Genomic DNA, 21,232 nt, shown 5'->3' on the forward strand with positions numbered 1-21,232 from the left:
TCGTCTATAGTAAAATGTTCAGAGCAAACGAAATACTTCTTGATGCTGTTTACAGGTGTGTTTGGATCTATACCCATGAAGACTCAAATTTTTATCTAAGAAGATTTTTATCTAATATTGTTTTTAGTATTATTATTACTTTTATTAGCATTATTAATCAGTAGTATTATGTATCTGTGTTATAATTTTTATATACATTTATAATCATTTGTAATCATTGTGTTTTGTGAATCATGGAGAAGAGACTTTGGGTGAGTGCGTGTTGAAGTTAGACTGAAATGTATGTGCAGTGTTTTCACCGAGCATAGTATAAGGAGATACATTCATACGTTAATGGGAACCACATGTTTCTCTGGTGATGTACTGTTTTAGTCACATTATAATCATGTGTTTCACATCATGTGTTTTTCTGATAATGCAGTTTTCTGGTCAACATATACAATAACTGATAGTCTTTGTCTACGGCAGAGAGATGCTAATGGTATAAAAACCAAGCCCTTCTGTTCGGAAATCAGGAAGAGATGGAAGAGATGGAAAGGCTGCTGAATCAAGACCTTCGTTTTATCCATTGTCTCTTCTTCCTATGTCTTATATAAAATAAATAAGAGATCTCTTGGCAAAATCACTGGTGTCTGTTTCCATGAAATCAAACAACAGGGGAAAACAAGATTTTTAAATCTACACCCAGAACAAGTAGCCATCGATTCATCAGGTCAGCGTTTTTGGTTGGAATTCTATGAAACATCATAGTATTACCTGGTCTCCCCTGTTTATTGCCGCAGCTCTTTACAATACAGCGAACACCCATGATTGTAAACTATAAATTTACTATATAGTAATTGCTGACTCTATTACTCCAACTCTGAGCGAACTCTCTGCTCCTCACCACAGGGCGTCTCGTGTGCTGCGCTAATCACTCCGCCCAAGTAACGTTAGCTGTGCTCCTACGCTTAGTGAGAATATAGTTCCCAGTATTTATACGATTAAAAATGGTCTCTGTCTCATATAGCCTTGTTATTTGTATACGCTGTGTCTGTGACTATACAGATCACAACATGTAAATAGGAAAATGTTTGCATTATTTTGTTACTTATTGGGATTAGTATGCTACCATATCCATTTATATCCAGTCTTTGTGCTAAGCTAGGCTAGCGGTGGGTGCGTCAAATAATACTTACAGAACGCACTAGGGATGCACCGAAATGAAATTCTTGGCCGAAGCCGAAGCCGAATAATAATGAAATGCTTGGCCGAAGGCCGAATACCGAACGCGGTGTTTCGCATTTTTCCCATTTATTTTGCCAATTTTTTCACCATTACAATAATTAAATAGTAAAAATTTGCTTTTTACTATTTTGTGTTGCTTTTCAGATAAATAAATCAAATAACAAAAATACAATTTCAAAATATTTATTTAACACTGAACATTTTTTGAACATTCCAGCAGATATTATACAAACAAAGCACAATATAACTTAAAATAAATAAATTAGTAAAATATATCTTTTTTTTTTTTCAGCCATCTTTGAAGCCCCCCTTCTTGAATAGCCTATGTTAGGCCTATAACTGACTGCTGAAAGAATGTAACTCTGTATGTCTACAACAACAAATGTGCATTGAATAGTGCAAAAAATGTGGATGAACCCACAACAAATGAATAACTGTCCTAGACATAAGCCTACTTAGCCTACTTCTTCAGGAAAAGTGGCAGGTTCTTCTTTATGAAAAGTAGCTTCTCTGCTTTCTCACATGAAAGTCGGTTCCTCTTCTCATCGATGACATGAGATGCAGCACTAAACAGTCTCTCACTGTCGGTGCTTGTGCATGGAGCAGACAAGTACCTGCAGAATAGTTGAACATTTTATTGCAGTTTTCTGACAGTTGCTCATTTCAAAACAAACAATGTCTTCAAGATAATGAAATGGTTGAAACCCAGTGTAGGCCTACTATACTATTTTACTACACTGAAAATAGTTAAATTTTCACAAAATACATAATATAAAATATAGGTAGTAACACTTTACAATGTTTCCTTTTGTTAACATTATTGCATTACTAACAATGAGCAATACATTTGTTATGGTATTTATTAATCTTCGTTAATGTAAGATAATAAAAAATATTTAGTTCATGTTAGTATAAGTGCATTAACAATTTTAACAAATAGGCCTACCACTTTTGATACTTTTTAATTCAAAAATTACAAATGTGATACTTAATTTTAATACTGTATTAGTAAATGTTAACATTAAGATTAATAAATGCTTTTAATAAGGGTTTTTCATTGTTAGTTAATGTTAAAAATAGAAACTACTTATAAAGTGTTACCATAATCCAAAATATAAATAAAATCTTAAATTAATTTCCCATACAAGTAGCCCACCTGCGTGCCATCTACGCCAGGTCGGGAAAGCGGCCTTGATTGGTCCTCCAAAATTCGAGAGGGTTATTGCTCCTGGGGATGGGGACTTCTGAGAGATAACCATCTAACTGTTGAGCGGTCGAGCTTGTCCTCTGTCTTGCAAATGGGTTATTCTCTTGGAGGATCTCATCGAACATGTCAGACAGCGAGACTGTGCGCGGCTCATCTGTAGTACGAGCCCGTTTACTCTCTGCGCTGTTTTCATCTCCTGCGCTGTGCATCACCTGACCGTCTCCATCACCTAGCGGCTTTCCCAAATCCAACTCGGCCTGGATCATTTCTCGTGTGCGCAGCTTTTTCCCCACATCCAAGTAATGATCTTTATATCGTGGATCAAGCACAGTCGCGACGCAGTACAGGGGTTCTGAGTCCGCCTGAATAAATCGTGTGCTGACAGCTTCTAAGAGCGCACTTTTAGTTGTTTTCACTCCGTGGTCTGTTTCAGCCTCTTTGTTTAAAAGACGCTTTAGTGCTGCAAGTAAGGGTATGACGTCTGCCACAGATGCATCAGATGAGCTTATCTCTTTTGTTATCTGCTCAAAGGGGGCGAGAAGAGAGAGAACGTTCTCGATTAACACCCACTGGTATGCGGTGAATGTCGCGGGCAGGTCATGATCTGCTATGTATGTAGCCAAGACTCACTTTTGCGCAAAAAGGCTTTCCAGCATATAATATGTACTGTTCCACCTTGTGCTCACATCTTGTTGGAAACGTTTTTTTGGCATTCCGAACTGTTCTTGGATAGATTGTAGGCGCGCATAGGCAAGCGGTGAATGTTTAAAATGGCCAACAATTTTCCTGCCTATCGCTATCACATCTGCTATACTGCGCTGACTCAACAATCCCTCGTTGACCGCCAGTTGAATTGTGTGTGCCATACACCGTATGCCTTTCAGATTGCTATCTTCCATGGCTTTAGCCATATTTCTTGCGTTGTCACTGACTACCACATGCACTTTAGATCGGTCGATACGCCAAGTGTCAAACATGTTGGCGAACGCCTCGGATATGGCTACAGCTGTATGGGACCCTCTAAACTCTTGTGAGTGAAGCACAATCTTTTGCAGCTTGAAATCTGTGTCGATCCACTGCGCAGTTAAACTCAGCATACTGGTGGGGCTCACATCCGAGCTCCAAATATCAGTCGTGAAGCTGAGGGCTGCAATATCTGTAGCCAAAAGCTCATGGACGTTAGTTGAAACGACGTTATACATCTCAGGTAAGCACACGTCTGAGAAATGCCGTCTACTAGGGATGGTGTAACGGGGCTCAATATGGTCTATAAGCCTGCGAAATCCAACATCCTCTACAACAGAGAATGGTTGATCATCCAATGCGATGAATTCCATTATCCTTTTAGTAACCTTTTAGTAATACCTTTAGCTTTGGCACTGTCATTGGCAAACTTTTTTGCCTTTTCTAAGAAGTCAGCCACAGATGGAGTGGGTGTCCTAGGACTGGGAGCTACTTTCCTTTTCGCTGCTGCTGTTGCCGTAGCCGCCACCGTGTCTTTCTCGTACTCTGCATGATGTTCGGGGGGATTTCTTGATTTTAAGTGATAAATTAAACTTGAAGTGCTGTACGTTTTTGCAGATGCACCCCCTCTGGACAATTTAGCAAAACAATGTCTGCAAACGGCCATTTTTGCCTCTTTCTCTGACACTTTAAAGTGCTTCCACACTGCTGACATGTTTGCTGCATAAAGCGCGCGCCTCTCACTCTACGCGGGTTACTATTTGATCGCATCATTAAAAACGTCATTGTTCGGCAAAATTTATTCGGCCTTTTTACTTATTAACACCGAAAGTGCTTTTTTTTGGCTATTTTCGGCCGAATAATTTCGGTTGCCGAACATTCGGTGCATCCCTAGAATGCACAGAAATGAAAAAGGTATGTTTGGACTTATCTAACTCTGGGGGATACTGTGAATAAGCTAAAGTCCCAAAAAGTCGGAGTTCCTTTAAGCATGCTGTCCATTTTAAGTCTTGCCTGGGTGCATGAGTTGGATGCAATCGAAGTAAACTGGCTGGTATTAGGTTGGTGGATGGACCTCAGATGTGATGGCGTCAGTTTCTCACCAGGGACGGCAGGGCTGGTGCAGCGATGAGTTTTCACTGTAGCGGCCACTTGGATATATCAAGACGCAGAGAGTATCAAACGGGTGTCATTTTATTTCTTCCTCTCAACGAGCACCATGCACCATGAACACCGTGAAAACTACAGAAGAAACAGAATACAAAATGCTTCTATGTAGCTTCACAAATAATTTGCACAAATTATGTTCACATATGAAATGAAATGTTTTTAAGCCTTTATGACAAATGAAATATCACATGCTTCTTTTAAATGAAACACAATATATTATAATTGTTCACAGAAATATGTTTTTATATTGATGACATGTGCAATAAACCCATAAACAAATGAAGTATTGACATTCTCTTTTCCTAAAACAAAATCTCTTTTTGATAATACAAACTCCACACATTTTCCTTCATACCTCATTCCGCTTCTCCAAGGGCGCTAATTCAAAGAGTTTCTGCCATCAGCTACCATGCTCTCTAGCTCGACACACCATCACAGTTCGGAGCTCTTAAAAAATAAAATGTACGAGCAATACAAAAATAAATTAAATCACAATGTAAACTCTTTCTTTACAAGATTCAAATGGATGAACACAATAAATAATTAAAGTGGTTACAAGTTTTTACCGTTCTTCCGACGACACGCGAGCACATTTAGTCCATGAGCCAGGGCCCCAAATTTGGTCCATCGGTATCAACGGGGGGGCAAATGCTATCATTGTTTTTTGGCAAGGTATACACCCCTAGTATTAGAAAAATCACGATAGCAGTGCAGCGGTGGTAGCGAAATCACTTTTTTGAGCTCATGAAGTTACTAACCCCCTAAAATAAAATCCGTTTTTGAAATCTGGTGTACTGTATATCTGGTTTAGGCTCATGCTAGGGATGGTCACCGTGATTTTGCCAAGTAAGATGCGTTCCTGGATCAACAAATTTTGTTGATCCTGGATCAACATTTAATCAACCAATCACAAGCCTCTGATGTCATCAGTGTGTGCCGACCAAATCCAATCAGTCCATTTTGAACGTTCCCTCCTCTCTTCCCTCGGCTGACTGACAAAAGGTAAGTTATTTTGTCTGTCCTCTTTCTTTGACCCTCTCTGCAACTAAAAATCTGACTTTGTAAATGTATGTATGCACTAAAAAATCCTGAAATAGAACACTTAAATGGCCTAATGTAATGCAACTCTGAACATACATACAAAAGCCATGTGCTGTTTAGCTAATAGCTAAGCTTACTTTACTCCACAACCCCTAAAAGTCTTCTTTCTCTCATACCTTTACACACAAATACACATTAAATAGATAATAAAATGTTATAATGATGTTTAAAAATGTCAATACATTCCAGGTCTTTAAAACAGATTACTATGATTTTAGTCTGAATAAAGTGTGCAAAAAGTATATGACATTTTAAAAAAAACAGTAGAATAATTGCTTTTTTAATTCTGATTGTAATAAATATATTTTGATAATTGCTATCGTCATCATTTCAATATGGGGTAGATTCGCTAATGTTGATCCAGGACCATCATGACCATTTCAATATGGGGTATATTCGCTAATGTTGATCCAGGACCATAATGGTCAGTTCAATATGGGGTAGATTTGCTAATGTTGATCCAGGACCATCATGACCATTTCAATATGGGGTAGATTCACTAATGTTGATCCAGGACCATCATGACCATTTCAATATGGGGTAGATTCACTAATGTTGATCCAGGACCATCATGACCATTTCAATATGGGGTAGATTTGCTAATGTTGATCCAGGACCATCATGACCATTTCAATATGGGGTAGATTCACTAATGTTGATCCAGGACCATCATGACCATTTCAATATGGGGTATATTCGCTAATGTTAATCCAGGACCATAATGGTCAGTTCAATATGGGGTAGATTTGCTAATGTTGATCCAGGACCATTATGATAATTTCAATATGGGGTAGATTCACTAATGTTGATCCAGGACTATCATGACCATTTCAATATGGGGTATATTCGCTAATGTTGATCCAGGACCATCATGGTCAGTTCAATATGGGGTATATTCACTAATGTTGATCCAGGACAATCATGACCATTTCAATATGGGGTAGATTTGCTAATGTTGATCTAGGACCATCATGACCATTTTAATATGGGGTAGATTCACTAATGTTGATCCAGGACCATCATGACCATTTCAATATGGGGTAGATTCACTAATGTTGATCCAGGACCATCATGACCATTTCAATATGGGGTAGATTCACCAATGTTGATCCAGGACCATCATGACCATTTCAATATGGGGTAGATTCGCTAATGTTGATCCAGGACCATCATGGTCATTTCAATACGGGCTAGATTCGCTAATGTTGATCCAGGACCATAATGACCATTTCAATACGGGGTAGATTCGCTAATGTTGATCCAGGACCATCATGACCATTTCAGTACGGGGTAGATTCGCTAATGTTGATCCAGGACCATCATGACCAGTTCAATATGGGGAAGATTCGCTAATGTTGATCCAGGACAATCATGATCATTTCAATATGGAGTAGATTCGCGAATGTTGATCCAGGACCATCATGATCATTTCAATATGGAGTAGATTCGCTAATGTTGATCCAGGACCATCATGACCATTTCAATACAGGGTAGATTCGCTAATGTTGATCCAGGACCATCATGGTCAGTTCAATATGGGATAGATTTGCTAATGTTGATCCGTGACCATCATGGTCAGTTCAATATGGGGTATATTCACTAATGTTGATCCAGGACCATTATGATAATTTCAATATGGGGTAGATTCGCTAATGTCGATCCAGGACCATTATGATAATTTCAATATGGGGTAGATTCGCTAATGTTGATCCAGGACCATTATGATAATTTCAATATGGGGTAGATTCGCTAATGTTGATCCAGGACAATCATGACCACTTTAATACGGGGTAGATTCACTAATGTTGATCCAGGACCATCATGACCATTTCAATATGGGGTAGATTTGCTAATGTTGATCCAGGACCATCATGACCATTTTAATATGGGGTAGATTCGCTAATATTGATCCAGGACCATCATGGTCATTTCAATACGGGGTATATTCGCTAATGTTGATCCAGGACCATAATGACCATTTCAATATGGAGTAGATTCGCTAATGTTGATCCAGGACCATCATGATCATTTCAATATGGAGTAGATTCACTAATGTTGATCCAGGACAATCATGATCATTTCAAAATGGAGTCGATTCACTAATGTTGATCCAGGACCATCATGACCATTTCAATATGGAGTAGATTCGCTAATGTTGATCCAGGACAATCATGATGATTTCAATATGGAGTAGATTCACTAATGTTGATCCAGGACAATCATGATGATTTCAATATGGAGTAGATTCACTAATGTTGATCCAGGACAATCATGATCATTTCAATATGGAGTAGATTCGCTAATGTTGATCCAGGACCATCATGATCATTTCAATATGGGGTATATTCGCTAATGTTGATCCAGGACCATCATGACCATTTCAATATGGAGTAGATTCGCTAATGTTGATCCAGGACCATCATGACCATTTCAATATGGGGTAGATTCGCTAATGTTGATCCAGGACAATCATGATCATTTCAATATGGGATATATTCGCTAATGTTGATCCAGGACCATCATGACCATTTCAATACAGGGTAGATTCGCTAATGTTGATCCAGGACCATCATGACCATTTCAATACAGGGTAGATTCGCTAATGTTGATCCAGGACCATCATGACCATTTCAATACGGGGTAGATTCGCTAATGTTGATCCAGGACCATCATGACCATTTCAATATAGGGTAGATTCGCTAATGTTGATCCAGGACCATCCAACCCAGTCTCACGGCAGTTCGTGAAATGGTCACGTAATTTAATCTATTGATTCGTGACACGGACACGGACACGTTGATTTCGTTATTTTCATAATATCAGCACGTTTTTTAAAGTAATGTATTTCAATGGGAAGCATCTTTCGTGATCACAGCACGATTCTTTCTGCCTGTCGGGCTGCAGCAGAGAAGCTGTTTAATCAACATTTATTCACAAGATCTTATCTTATCATGGTTTATGTATTTCTTTTAATGTTATTATTTCGGTCTTATTGCCAGGTAAGCTGGATTGCTTTGCTGTTTATTGATATTTTTAAAATTATATTTTATCAGTAGGAAATCGCGCTGAAGAAGTCTCGTTCCGAACACATTGCGATATTTGGCATCAGTTCACGTGTGTCAGATGTTGGTAAGTAGTAAGTAGTGTGTCCAGCGAGGTGCACCCTTTGCTCTGTCTCAGTTTCTTAAAGTCTTCATGTGGAGTCCCACTCCTCCAAAGGATCTCTTTGATATATGCAGAACCAATATTAAAAATAGTGATTTATCTTTTTCCATATTGTTAAAGCATGTTGTTTTCTCTTTTCAGCTTCATAAACTGTACTTGATGTCTGCCTAATGCCTTTATCAAAAAAGGGTCAGTGCTCATCAGGTGTTTTGCTAAAGGACATATTCATTGCATAGTTACAATAAAAGTGACCAATAATCACACGGATACAGAATGAAAGTTGAGAATGTAAAATGTTGTGCTTATGTTTTTGCCTATTTGTTCTTTAAAGCGAAGAAACAAATGTATTTTCACATAACAAAGTTGAATCTCATCTCTTGGTTTGTAATATATAACTTCATCATAGCAATTTTTTTAACGTTATTGTATGTGTCACTATAATAGATTGCCCCTGTATCTGGATATTTTTAATTAACTGATTTTTATACTGTTGTGCAAATGTTTTGGCGCTACATTTGTCTTTAAACAGTTTGGCATTAAATATTGGAATATGCTTTCAAAATTGTGTGCATTCATTGTGCTTTTGTTACATTTATTTGAATAGAATTGATATACCTTTAATATATTTACATAAACTGTAAATGTTAGAAGCACTTTAGTACATGTAATTATCTTTAAATAAAATACTGCAAAACTACCCCTGCTGTAGGCCATTGCTTTGAAAAAAGTTTCCCTTTCAAATTTATGCATCAGTCTAATCAAATAAGCAAATTTGTGTCATTGATCATGTGAACTCGTTTTTGGATGGTAACCACACAAAGAAATCTTTTGTTTTTAAATATGAGTTTTATAATTTAATTAGAAGGAACACATGTTTAACAGCCTAAATATAAAATATTTAAGGTATCTATCCCTGCAGCCGGAACCAGAAGAGATCTGTCATCATTTACCATAAATGGGCATGTAAGTGTGACGCATCTGTTCAGCTGGGTTGTTATTGGCTGTGACTTTATCGCAGAGCTCGCTGTGATTGGACAATCGTTTAACCCATATAAAATGGCGCTTCATGTTACAAAGTATGTTTTGGTGTTATTATTACGTTAGTTATACATTAAGCTAACTATAAAGTGTCTCTGTGTTGTGAGAAATTACTCCTTTACCGAGATCCTAACCCTAACCCTAAGCATGTCTGCACATTTCAATGAACCACAGCACCATGTTTCCTGTTCCACTGATAGAATGGCAGAGATATGTGGGTTATGTAGTTTAAAACGTTTAGTAATGAAACAATAAATGTTAAATAATATCTTTAATGGACAACTGGATATCTAAATTTGTTCATTGTGCAAACATTTATGACATATATGAGGGACAGGCTGAAATTTTATATTTTACTGTGAGCACTTTTAAAAAACCTTTATGCCTGCTTTCCATATATGTCTGAAAACTGTGGCCAACATTATTTATTAAACATAGCATAAGCAGTTGTCCTGCCGACTTTCTCTTTGATACACTATCCAGACTTTGAGTTACAGCCATTTGAAATGTGCATTTGTTTGCTCTTCTGGGGGCCATTGCTTGGCCCCTGGGGGTGGAAGGGCAGTACAATCTACACAGATCTACGCACACTATTACTATTACACAAGGATAATGCAACATTCAGTAAAACAACAAAAAAACAGTGCCAGAATTTCCTTTTCACTCCCTCTGATTGCTGCTGACATCAGTAATGTCTATGCTTTCATTTGAAATGCAGTAGTAGATGTGCTAGAATGATCAACATGGATCATCTTCAATTATGCTTGAAGTGTTTATAGCAATATAGCCACTGCAGCCTCTTTTAATTCAGTTTCCTCTTTATTTCACTGAAAACTGACATACATGCAAGTATGTGCAACTTATGTTGCATTGTTGTCCCAAATATCATTAACCAGATCTAAATTTGTATGTCCTGAGTAAAAGAATCAGGGTAATTAATTATATGTAGTTGTTTTTAAATTATGAACTAAACTAAAGGAATAAGAAATTAAAATTTCTCAAATAAAAAAATTCTATTTACTGTACCAAACACCACTTTCAATACACAATATTCACCATACTTTATTAAACAACACTTTATTGGAGGACTTTATTAAACAACACTTTATTATTTATCAATAAAAATGTGTCTTCAAAAATACATTAACTTCATATTAATCCATTCACAGCTGCTGAAGCCACAAAATGAGTGCCAGAGAATCCCATTGTCAGGCATTCTCCAGTCCTGGTCTGAAAGTAAAACAAAAACACAAACCATTAAAAATAAGTTGTTTAATGGACAGTCGGGTCAGCTTATGTTCTGAGTTATTTAAAGCAGTGATGGTTTACTCTGGCCCTCAGCGTCCACTGTCCTGCAGATTTAGCTCCAACCTCAAACCCTCCTGCCTATAGTCTAGAAGTAAACCTGAAGACTTTGGTTAAAATTTTCAGATGTGCTCAATTAGGGTTGGAGGTTAACTCTCTACCTCAAAAAGTAGAATGCAAAAGGGCCAGAGTTGCCTGTCCCTTATATAAATTTACAAAGCAGCAGTCAGTACATTATATAATATACACATTGAAGTATTTTATATATATATATATATATATATATATATATATATATATAAAATACTTCAATGTGTATATTATATAATGTACTGACTGCTGCTTTGTAAATTTGATGAGCAGAAGAAACTTCTTTCAAAAACATTAAAAATAGTAATGTTTCCAAACGTTTGACCTGTACTGTGTGTGTGTGTGTGTGTGTGTGTATATATATATAAATACATTTACAAAGCAGCAGTCAGTACATTATATAATATACACATTGAAGTATTTTATATATATATACACACACACACACACACACACAGTACAGGTCAAACGTTTGGAAACATTACTATTTTTAATGTTTTTGAAAGAAGTTTCTTCTGCTCATCAAGCCTGCATTTATTTGATCAAAAATACAGAAAAAAAAAGAAATATTGTGATATATTATTACAATTTAAAATAATTGGTTTTCAATTTATTATACTTTAAATTATCATTTATTTCTGTGATGCAAAGCTGAATTTTCAGGATCATTACTCCAGTCCATCACATGATCCTTTAGAAATCATTCTAATATGATGATTCATTATCAAAGTTGGAAACAGTTCTGCTGCTTACTATTTTTAAAAATATAAATATAAAAATACAAATAAAAAAAATAAAAAAGAAGCAAATTTAAAGAAAATAGAAATCTTTTGTAACAACAATATACACTACTGGTCAGTAATTTGGGGTCAGTAATTTTTTATCTTTCTTTTTTTTTTAAATAAATCAATACTTTTATTCAGCAAGGATGTGTTAAATTGATAAAAAGTGATAGTAAATAAGATTTATATTATTAGAAAATATTTTTTTATTTTGAATAAATGCAGTTCTTTTTAACCTTTTATTCATCAAATATATTAGGCAGCAGAACTGTTTCCAACACTCATAATAAATCAGAATATTAGAATGATTTCTAAAGGATCATGTGATAGACTGGATGTCACATGTGACACTGAAGACTGGAGTAATGATCCTGAAAATTCAGCTTTGCATCACAGGAATAAATTATTTTTTAAAGTATATTCAAATAGAAAACTATTATTTTAAGTTGTAATAATATTTCACAATATTACTGTTTTTTTCTGTATTTTTGATAAAATAAACGCAGCCTTGATAAGCATTAGAGACTTCTTTCAAAAATATAAAAAAAAAATGTAATGTTTCCAAACTTTTGACCTGTACTGTATACATATATATATATATATATATATATATATGTATAATATTGCAGCACATAATATAAGCTAAGTACTGAAAAACAGTTTTACCCATAATCAACAGCAACCTATTTTAAAAGATCTTTAAGAAAGGCATGGTCTCTTTTGAGCCTTTGCTAGTGATGCTTGATAATTTCAAGAAAAAATACTCTTCTGTCACTTGTTTCAAGAGCTTCACTTGGTCAAAAACCAAGTGATAACCTGAACAATGTAAAATTGTCAACATCAAATTATGTACTACATATTACAGCATTGTTTCAATACAAGACATACCAATGGACTCGCGCAGCTTTCTGTCTTCTTTGGGCACCAGCCGTTCCTTCCTCACCCGAAACAAAGGACTTATTCGATTAGCTTGCGTTGATATAAGGACTGGTCTTCCTTCTCTGCTGTAAAACAAGAAAGTCTCGACTTACTCTATGTGCAATTACTATTGCTCTTGAAACATAAATTAAGACAGTTATAAATAAGTTAATTTACCATACGATTCAGGAGAGAGCATTTGATGAGTAAATACCGATTGAAATATTCTAGAAACTTTACCTGGGAAGGGCTGATCAAAGCAAGATTCGCTGCGACTCACTAGTAGCTCTTGTGAGGGTTGGCTCTTAAAAGAGCTGTTGAGTTTGATATTGTAGAGCTTTAAAAAAAAAAAACGACTAAGTAATCCTGCAAAACAGAAAGGAAGGTAATTTTAATACATTACTTGCAGTTTATATATAACTGTAGGATATTTTCTTCTGTAAAGAGTGTTGCATAATTAAATGTTAAAAGCATTTTTATGTAATAAGTTCACTGATATGTGGGCATTTCTATGAATAAAAGTATGTCTTTAATAGCAAGCAATAATCATATGAACTTGTTTAAAAATAACATGCTTTACATGCAAACAGGACAGTTATCAGCAGTGTAACTGATCTGATTATGACAAAATAATCGAGTATCTGATGTCATGTGACAAGTCAGATTAGCTTTTCCACTCTTGCAAACCGAGGTAGGTTATGAGGTGTGGAGAGACATCATGTATCACTGGAACATAAACAGACGGGGACCAATTTATAATTCATTTTTCTAATAAATACAGTGCAATTAATATCAACTTTCTGACAGTGTGTGGGACATCCGACTACTTTCCAAGAAGGGGCGCAACTGATTTACAAATATCGCGATAAATATGTACAGGAATTGAGGCAGTGGCCAATGACAGCACTAGGACTAGGAGTAAAAGCTGCAGGATTATGTACGAGTATACAAATATGTACGAGTATCGTACGAATTTGACAACTTGTTAAATCTTGTGAATTATTAAGACTTTCAGACTTTGTTCATACTGATTGGGCTATGGGTTTTGTGAGAAAAGGTTTAAGAAACAACAAATGCTTGATAAAATGTTTGATTTAGGGTTAAAGCCAACACATACATACCATTGCGAATATTTGCCTTTGCAGCTTTCCGTCTCCTCCGTTTACTTGTCCTCAAACAATAATGGGCTGACTGAGTCCGAAAGGTCCTTTTGGTCTTTTCAGCTGAAAAAAGAGAAAAGAAAATATCATTATGTATAATATATAGGATTATTTAAAGGGAAAAGTACTGATTTACCTGACAAATATTGGATGTTACATTATAAAGCATTAAAAGCATGGCAAGTGTTGTGGTTAATATGCATTTACAACAAATATCACTTTAAAACTATCAATACTGAAGTTTTGTGATTACTGTCCTTTACTACACCAATCACAGTAAAATTAATGTTACTGTGGTAAAAGCATGGTAAGTGTTGTTTTTAATGTGCTTCCACTACAAATACAACTTTGGAACTAATTGTACTACTTTAAATCTGATATGAATATGATTAACTGATTGAAGGTCTTGGCCTATAGCACGTCACGTGACAGACAGTGTTTAATCACCCTGTTTTGAATTAGAAAGCAATGAAACGCAAAGCCTCCGTGGAGATGACAAATATAATGCAGTGACTGAACGTGAGCTAATCTGATTAACCCTCTGAGGTCGGCAAACGCGCCCCCGCGTTTTGCTGGATTTTCTTCACATTGTAGTACAATAAACTTAAATTACTCCGTCATTTATGGTTATACAGAAAAAATAAATATAAAAAAAGAATCTGTGATATTTCTATTTTTGTATGTGTCCACTTACAATCAAATCAAAACATTGTGCTTTTGTAAAATAAAGAAAATAAACAGGGTGTGCGTTCTGCCTCTCCATCGCGGTGAACTTTTTTTTCTTGAGCACGTCTATAAACTGAAACAAAACTCAGCGAATACTTGTCACACATTTATGAGCCATATACCTTTATACACATTTAAGTGTGTACTTTTAAATGATCGGATTCAAACTGAAAACAAATATTCTCTGTTTAAGTAATTTGTATAAAACCAACAGGATGTCCAGTATCTCAAACGCTTGCTAATTACTTTTAATTCGGCCACGCCCACTCGCGCAAAAGTGATTCACATGCAAATCTCCACATGGAACGCGAACGCCCTCGTTACCTCAAACACAAAACACCAAAACACTTCACAAGTCTCTGCTTTTCGTCGAGTTTGGAAGACACGTCTGAGCTTACATGGATTTACCTCAGAAGAAGAAGAACGCGATTTGAAGACAAGAAAGATGTAAGGTAAGAAATTCTTACTTATTAGTTTATGGTATTGTTGCATAAACTTCACATTGCAGTTGAACTGTTGCTAGATATATGGTGAATATTATACTATTTAGACCCGTGTTTACTGTTAAATACTGTTTGTGGATATCTGCTCAAACATAGATATGTATAACCATAATGTTTAATATTTTGGAGCGCGATGGCGCTTGAATGTATCATATTTTGGAGCGCGCTGTGGGTTTGAATGTATCATATTTTGGAGCGCTGTGCGTTTGAATGTATCATATTTTGGAGCGCAATCGCGTTTGAATGTATCATATTTTGGAGCGCGCTGTGGGTTTGAATGCATCATATTTTGGAGCGCGATTGCGTTTGAAAGGAAAAATGCACCTAACATTAGGCTTTATGTTTTTACTATTATCTCATTTCATATCATCATAACGAATGGAAACATTTGAATATATTTTTCTCTAGCATTGTTACTGAAATCTTTTGGAAGATTTATAGGCTGCTTTGTAAAATAAAATTATTTTATGCAGTACTGCACATAGCTTATGCCTACAAGGCACAACAAATATGGTGTTCTTTATATTATATATTGTTGGAAACATTTGTGTGTGTGTGTGTGTGTGTGTGTGTGTGTGTGTGTGTATTCTGTGAATTTTAAAAAGCAATTTTAACCAGAAAATTTTAAAATGTATTCCCAAAATCGTGCAGGCCTAGTTTCTCTTGATACCAGTATGTTCACTTTTTTTCTTTTCTTTCAGGGACCAGATGCAACTGAGTCCTGCTGACTTCAACATTCACATGAGTCTCTGTACATGAACATGGTAAAGTGAAAATCAAACACCTTGGAAATGAAAGGTATGTACAATGTTTTTAGGAATGGCACAAAGGTCTCTGTCTTTGGATCATTGTTTTCAATGTGCTCTTTTGTCATTTGTTGTGTATTTTTGGATTATGTTGTGTTGTAAATAAATCCAAACAATCTAAAAGCCATTATTTTTTAAATCTCCTTATTCTTTGTGCAAGGTTGCTCTGAATGACAGGGCCTGATCGCTCCTAATAGGGCCGTTAGGGGAGTGTCTTTGTCTTTCTCAGGTGTTGAAGGCTTACATATTCATGAGATGATCACGCCTTTTCGCATAAGGCTTTTTCACACAAAACACGTCTTAGAAATTTAAAATCAATATATTGTCTTATCTGAATGAGCAGTCAGGGTGATTTTCACATAGGTTTGGAGCAAATATTCTAGGCTACGTGATACAATTTTCAAAAGTCTTGTGAAGAAATAATCAGTATGGGTTTCATGGCCTTATTTCAGTGACAATTTTTTTTTTGTATTTTCACAAACCACGCATAAATGTCATTATCTCAAAACTACAAACTTTTACATACATGCTGCTGATATATTATTGTAGCAGAGTTTGTGCTAAATACAGTGTAATTAGACCATGAAAATGTCACTAGTAACAGAAAAAAACACAAATGTCAGAGCATGTCAGAACACCTCCAGGGCCCAGAAAACAGCTCAGACCTCAGAGGGTTAATATCGACAAACAGAAAAGACATTATATCACACATTATTAGGACAGCGTATTTACTACTTACCAACATCTGACACACGTGAACTGATGCCAAATATCGCAATGTGTTCGGAACGAGACTTCTTCAGCGCGATTTCCTACTGATAAAATATAATTAAAAAAATATCAATAAACAGCAAAGCAATCCAGCTTACCTAAGACCGAAATAATAACATTCAAAGAAATACATAAACCATGATAAGATAAGATCTCGTGAATAAATGTTGATTAAACAGCTTCTCTGCTGCAGCCCGACAGGCAGAAAGAATCGTGCTGTGATCACGAAAGATGCTTCCCATTGAAATACATTACTTTAAAAAACGTGCTGATATTATGAAAATAACGAAATAAACGTGTCCGTGTCTGTGTCACGAATCAATAGATTAAATTACTTGACCATTTCACGAACTGCCGTGAGACTGGGTTGGATGGTCCTGGATCAACATTAGCGAATCTACCCCGTATTGAAATGGTCATGATGGTCCTGGATCAATATTAGTGAATCTACCCAGTATTGAAATGGTCATGATGGTCCTGGATCAACATTAGCGAATCTACCCCCTATTGAAATGGTCATGATGGTCCTGGATCAACATTAGCGAATCTACCCCGTATTGAAATGGTCATGATGGTCCTGGATCAACATTAGTGAATCTACCCCGTATTGAAATGGTCATGATGGTCCTGGATCAACATTAGTGAATCTACCCCGTATTGAAATGGTCATGATGGTCCTGGATCAACATTAGCGAATCTACCCCATTTTGAAATGGACATGATGGTCCTGGATCAACATTAGCAAATCTACCCCGTATTGAAATGGTCATGATGGTCCTGGATCAACATTAGCGAATCTACTCCATATTGAAATGGTCATGATGGTCCTGGATCAACATTAGTGAATGGTGGTCCTGGATCAACATTAGTGAATCTACTCCATATTGAAATGGTCATGATGGTCCTGGATCAACATTAGCAAATCTACCCTGTATTGAAATGGTCATGATGGTCCTGGATCAACATTAGTGAATGGTGGTCCTGGATCAACATTAGCGAATCTACCCCATTTTGAAATGGACATGATGGTCCTGGATCAACATTAGCAAATCTACCCCATATTGAAATGGTCATGATGGTCCTGGATCAACATTAGCGAATCTACTCCATATTGAAATGGTCATGATGGTCCTGGATCAACATTAGCGAATCTACCCCATATTGAAATGGTCATGATGGTCCTGGATCAACATTAGTGAATGGTGGTCCTGGGTCAACATTAGCGAATCTACTCCATATTGAAATGGTCATGATGGTCCTGGATCAACATTAGCGAATCTACCCTGTATTGAAATGATCATGATGGTCCTGAATAAACATTAGTGAATCTACCCCGTATTGAAATGGTCATGATGGTCCTGGATCAACATTAGTGAATCTACCCCGTATTAAAATGGTCATGATGGTCCTGGAGCAACATTAGCGAATCTACCCCGTATTGAAATGGTCATGATGGTCCTGAATAAACATTAGTGAATCTACTCCATATTGAAATGGTCATGATGGTCCTGGATCAACATTAGTGAATCTACCCCGTATTAAAATGGTCATGATGGTCCTGGAGCAATATTAGCGAATCTACCCCGTATTGAAATGGTCATGATGGTCCTGGATCAACATTAGCGAATCTACCACATATTGAAATGGTCATGATAGTCCTGGATCAACATTAGCGAATCTACCCCATATTGAAATGGTCATGATGGTCCTGGATCAACATTAGCGAATATACCCCGTATTGAAATGGTCATGATGGTCCTGGATCAACATTAGCGAATCTACCCCGTATTGAAATGGTCATGATGGTCCTGGATCAACATTAGCGAATCTACTCCATATTGAAATGGTCATGATGGTCCTGGATCAACATTAGCGAATCTACCCCATATTGAAATGGTCATGATGGTCCTGGATCAACATTAGCGAATCTACTCCATATTGAAATGGTCATGATGGTCCTGGATCAACATTAGCGAACCTACCCCATATTTAAATGGTCATGATGGTCCTGGATCAACATTAGCGAATCTACTCTGTATTGAAATGGTCATGATGGTCCTGGATCAACATTAGCGAATCTACTCCATATTGAAATGGTCATGATGGTCCTGGATCAACATTAGCGAATCTACCCCATATTGAAATGGTCATGATGGTCCTGGATCAACATTAGCGAATCTACCCCATATTGAAATGGTCATGATGGTCCTGGATTAACATTAGCGAATCTACTCCATATTGAAATGGTCATGATGGTCCTGGATTAACATTAGTGAATCTACTCCATATTGAAATGGTCATGATGGTCCTGGATCAACATTAGCAAATCTACCCCATATTGAAATGGTCATGATGGTCCTGGATCAACATTAGCGAATATACCCCGTATTGAAATGGTCATGATGGTCCTGGATCAACATTAGCGAATCTACCCCGTATTGAAATGGTCATGATGGTCCTGGATCAACATTAGCGAATCTACTCCATATTGAAATGGTCATGATGGTCCTGGATCAACATTAGCGAATCTACTCCATATTGAAATGGTCATGATGGTCCTGGATCAACATTAGCAAATATACCCCGTATTGAAATGGTCATGATGGTCCTGGATCAACATTAGCGAATCTACCCCATATTGAAATGGTCATGATGGTCCTGGATCAACATTAGCGAATCTACCCCATATTGAAATGGTCATGATGGTCCTGGATCAACATTAGCGAATCTACTCCATATTGAAATGGTCATGATGGTCCTGGATCAACATTAGCGAATCTACCCCATATTTAAATGGTCATGATGGTCCTGGATCAACATTAGCGAATCTACCCCATATTTAAATGGTCATGATGGTCCTGGATCAACATTAGCGAATCTACTCCATATTGAAATGGTCATGATGGTCCTGGATCAACATTAGCGAATCTACCCCATATTGAAATGGTCATGATGGTCCTGGATCAACATTAGCGAATCTACCCCATATTGAAATGGTCATGATGGTCCTGGATCAACATTAGCGAATCTACCCCATATTGAAATGGTCATGATGGTCCTGGATCAACATTAGCGAATCTACCCCATATTGAAATGGTCATGATGGTCCTGGATCAACATTAGCGAATATACCCCGAATTGAAATGGTCATGATGGTCCTGGATCAACATTAGCGAATCTACCCCGTATTGAAATGGTCATGATGGTCCTGGATCAACATTAGCGGATCTATTCCATATTGAAATGGTCATGATGGTCCTGGATCAACATTAACGAATCTACTCCATATTGAAATGGTCATGATGGTCCTGGATCAACATTAGCGAATCTACCCCATATTTGAATGGTCATGATGGTCCTGGATCAACATTAGCGAATCTACTCCATATTGAAATGGTCATGATGGTCCTGGATCAAAATTAGCGAATCTACTCCATATTGAAATGGTCATGATGGTCCTGGATCAACATTAGCGAATCTACCCCATATTGAAATGGTCATGATGGTCCTGGATCAACATTAGCGAATCTACCCCATATTGAAATGGTCATGATGGTCCTGGATCAACATTAGTGAATCTACTCCATATTGAAATGGTCATGATGGTCCTGGATCAACATTAGCGAATCTACCCCATATTGAAATGGTCATGATGGTCCTGGATCAACATTAGCGAATCTACCCCATATTGAAATGGTCATGATGGTCCTGGATCAACATTAGCGAATCTACTCCATATTGAAATGGTCATGATGGTCCTGGATCAACATTAGCGAATATACCCCATATTGAAATGGTCATGATGGTCCTGGATCAACATTAGCGAATCTACCCCATATTGAAATGGTCATGATGGTCCTGGATCAACATTAGCGAATCTACCCCATATTGAAATGGTCATGATGGTCCTGGATCAACATTAGCGAATCTACCCCATATTGAAATGGTCATGATGGTCCTGGATCAACATTAGCGAATATACCCCGAATTGAAATGGTCATGATGGTCCTGGATCAACATTAGCGAATCTACCCCGTATTGAAATGGTCATGATGGTCCTGGATCAACATTAGCGGATCTATTCCATATTGAAATGGTCATGATGGTCCTGGATCAACATTAACGAATCTACTCCATATTGAAATGGTCATGATGGTCCTGGATCAACATTAGCGAATCTACCCCATATTTGAATGGTCATGATGGTCCTGGATCAACATTAGCGAATCTACTCCATATTGAAATGGTCATGATGGTCCTGGATCAAAATTAGCGAATCTACTCCATATTGAAATGGTCA

At 36.9% G+C, this 21,232-nt stretch overlaps 1 long non-coding RNA gene across 1 annotated transcript; it reads right to left on the reverse strand.

The window, feature by feature from the left end:
* Positions 1–12,751: 12,751 nt before the first annotated feature.
* LOC309490615 lies at positions 12,752–17,021 on the reverse strand. The gene is made up of 4 exons (XR_014202767.1): positions 16,901–17,021; positions 14,088–14,189; positions 13,207–13,332; positions 12,752–13,052 (listed from the first exon to the last, which is right to left on the reverse strand). It is a non-coding gene; the product is annotated as an uncharacterized lncRNA (long non-coding RNA).
* Positions 17,022–21,232: the final 4,211 nt, after the last annotated feature.

The sequence above is a fragment of the Leuciscus leuciscus genome (genome assembly GCF_965113295.1).
Source record: "Leuciscus leuciscus genome assembly, chromosome: 25".
In the NCBI taxonomy this organism is placed as follows: domain Eukaryota; kingdom Metazoa; phylum Chordata; class Actinopteri; order Cypriniformes; family Leuciscidae; genus Leuciscus; species Leuciscus leuciscus.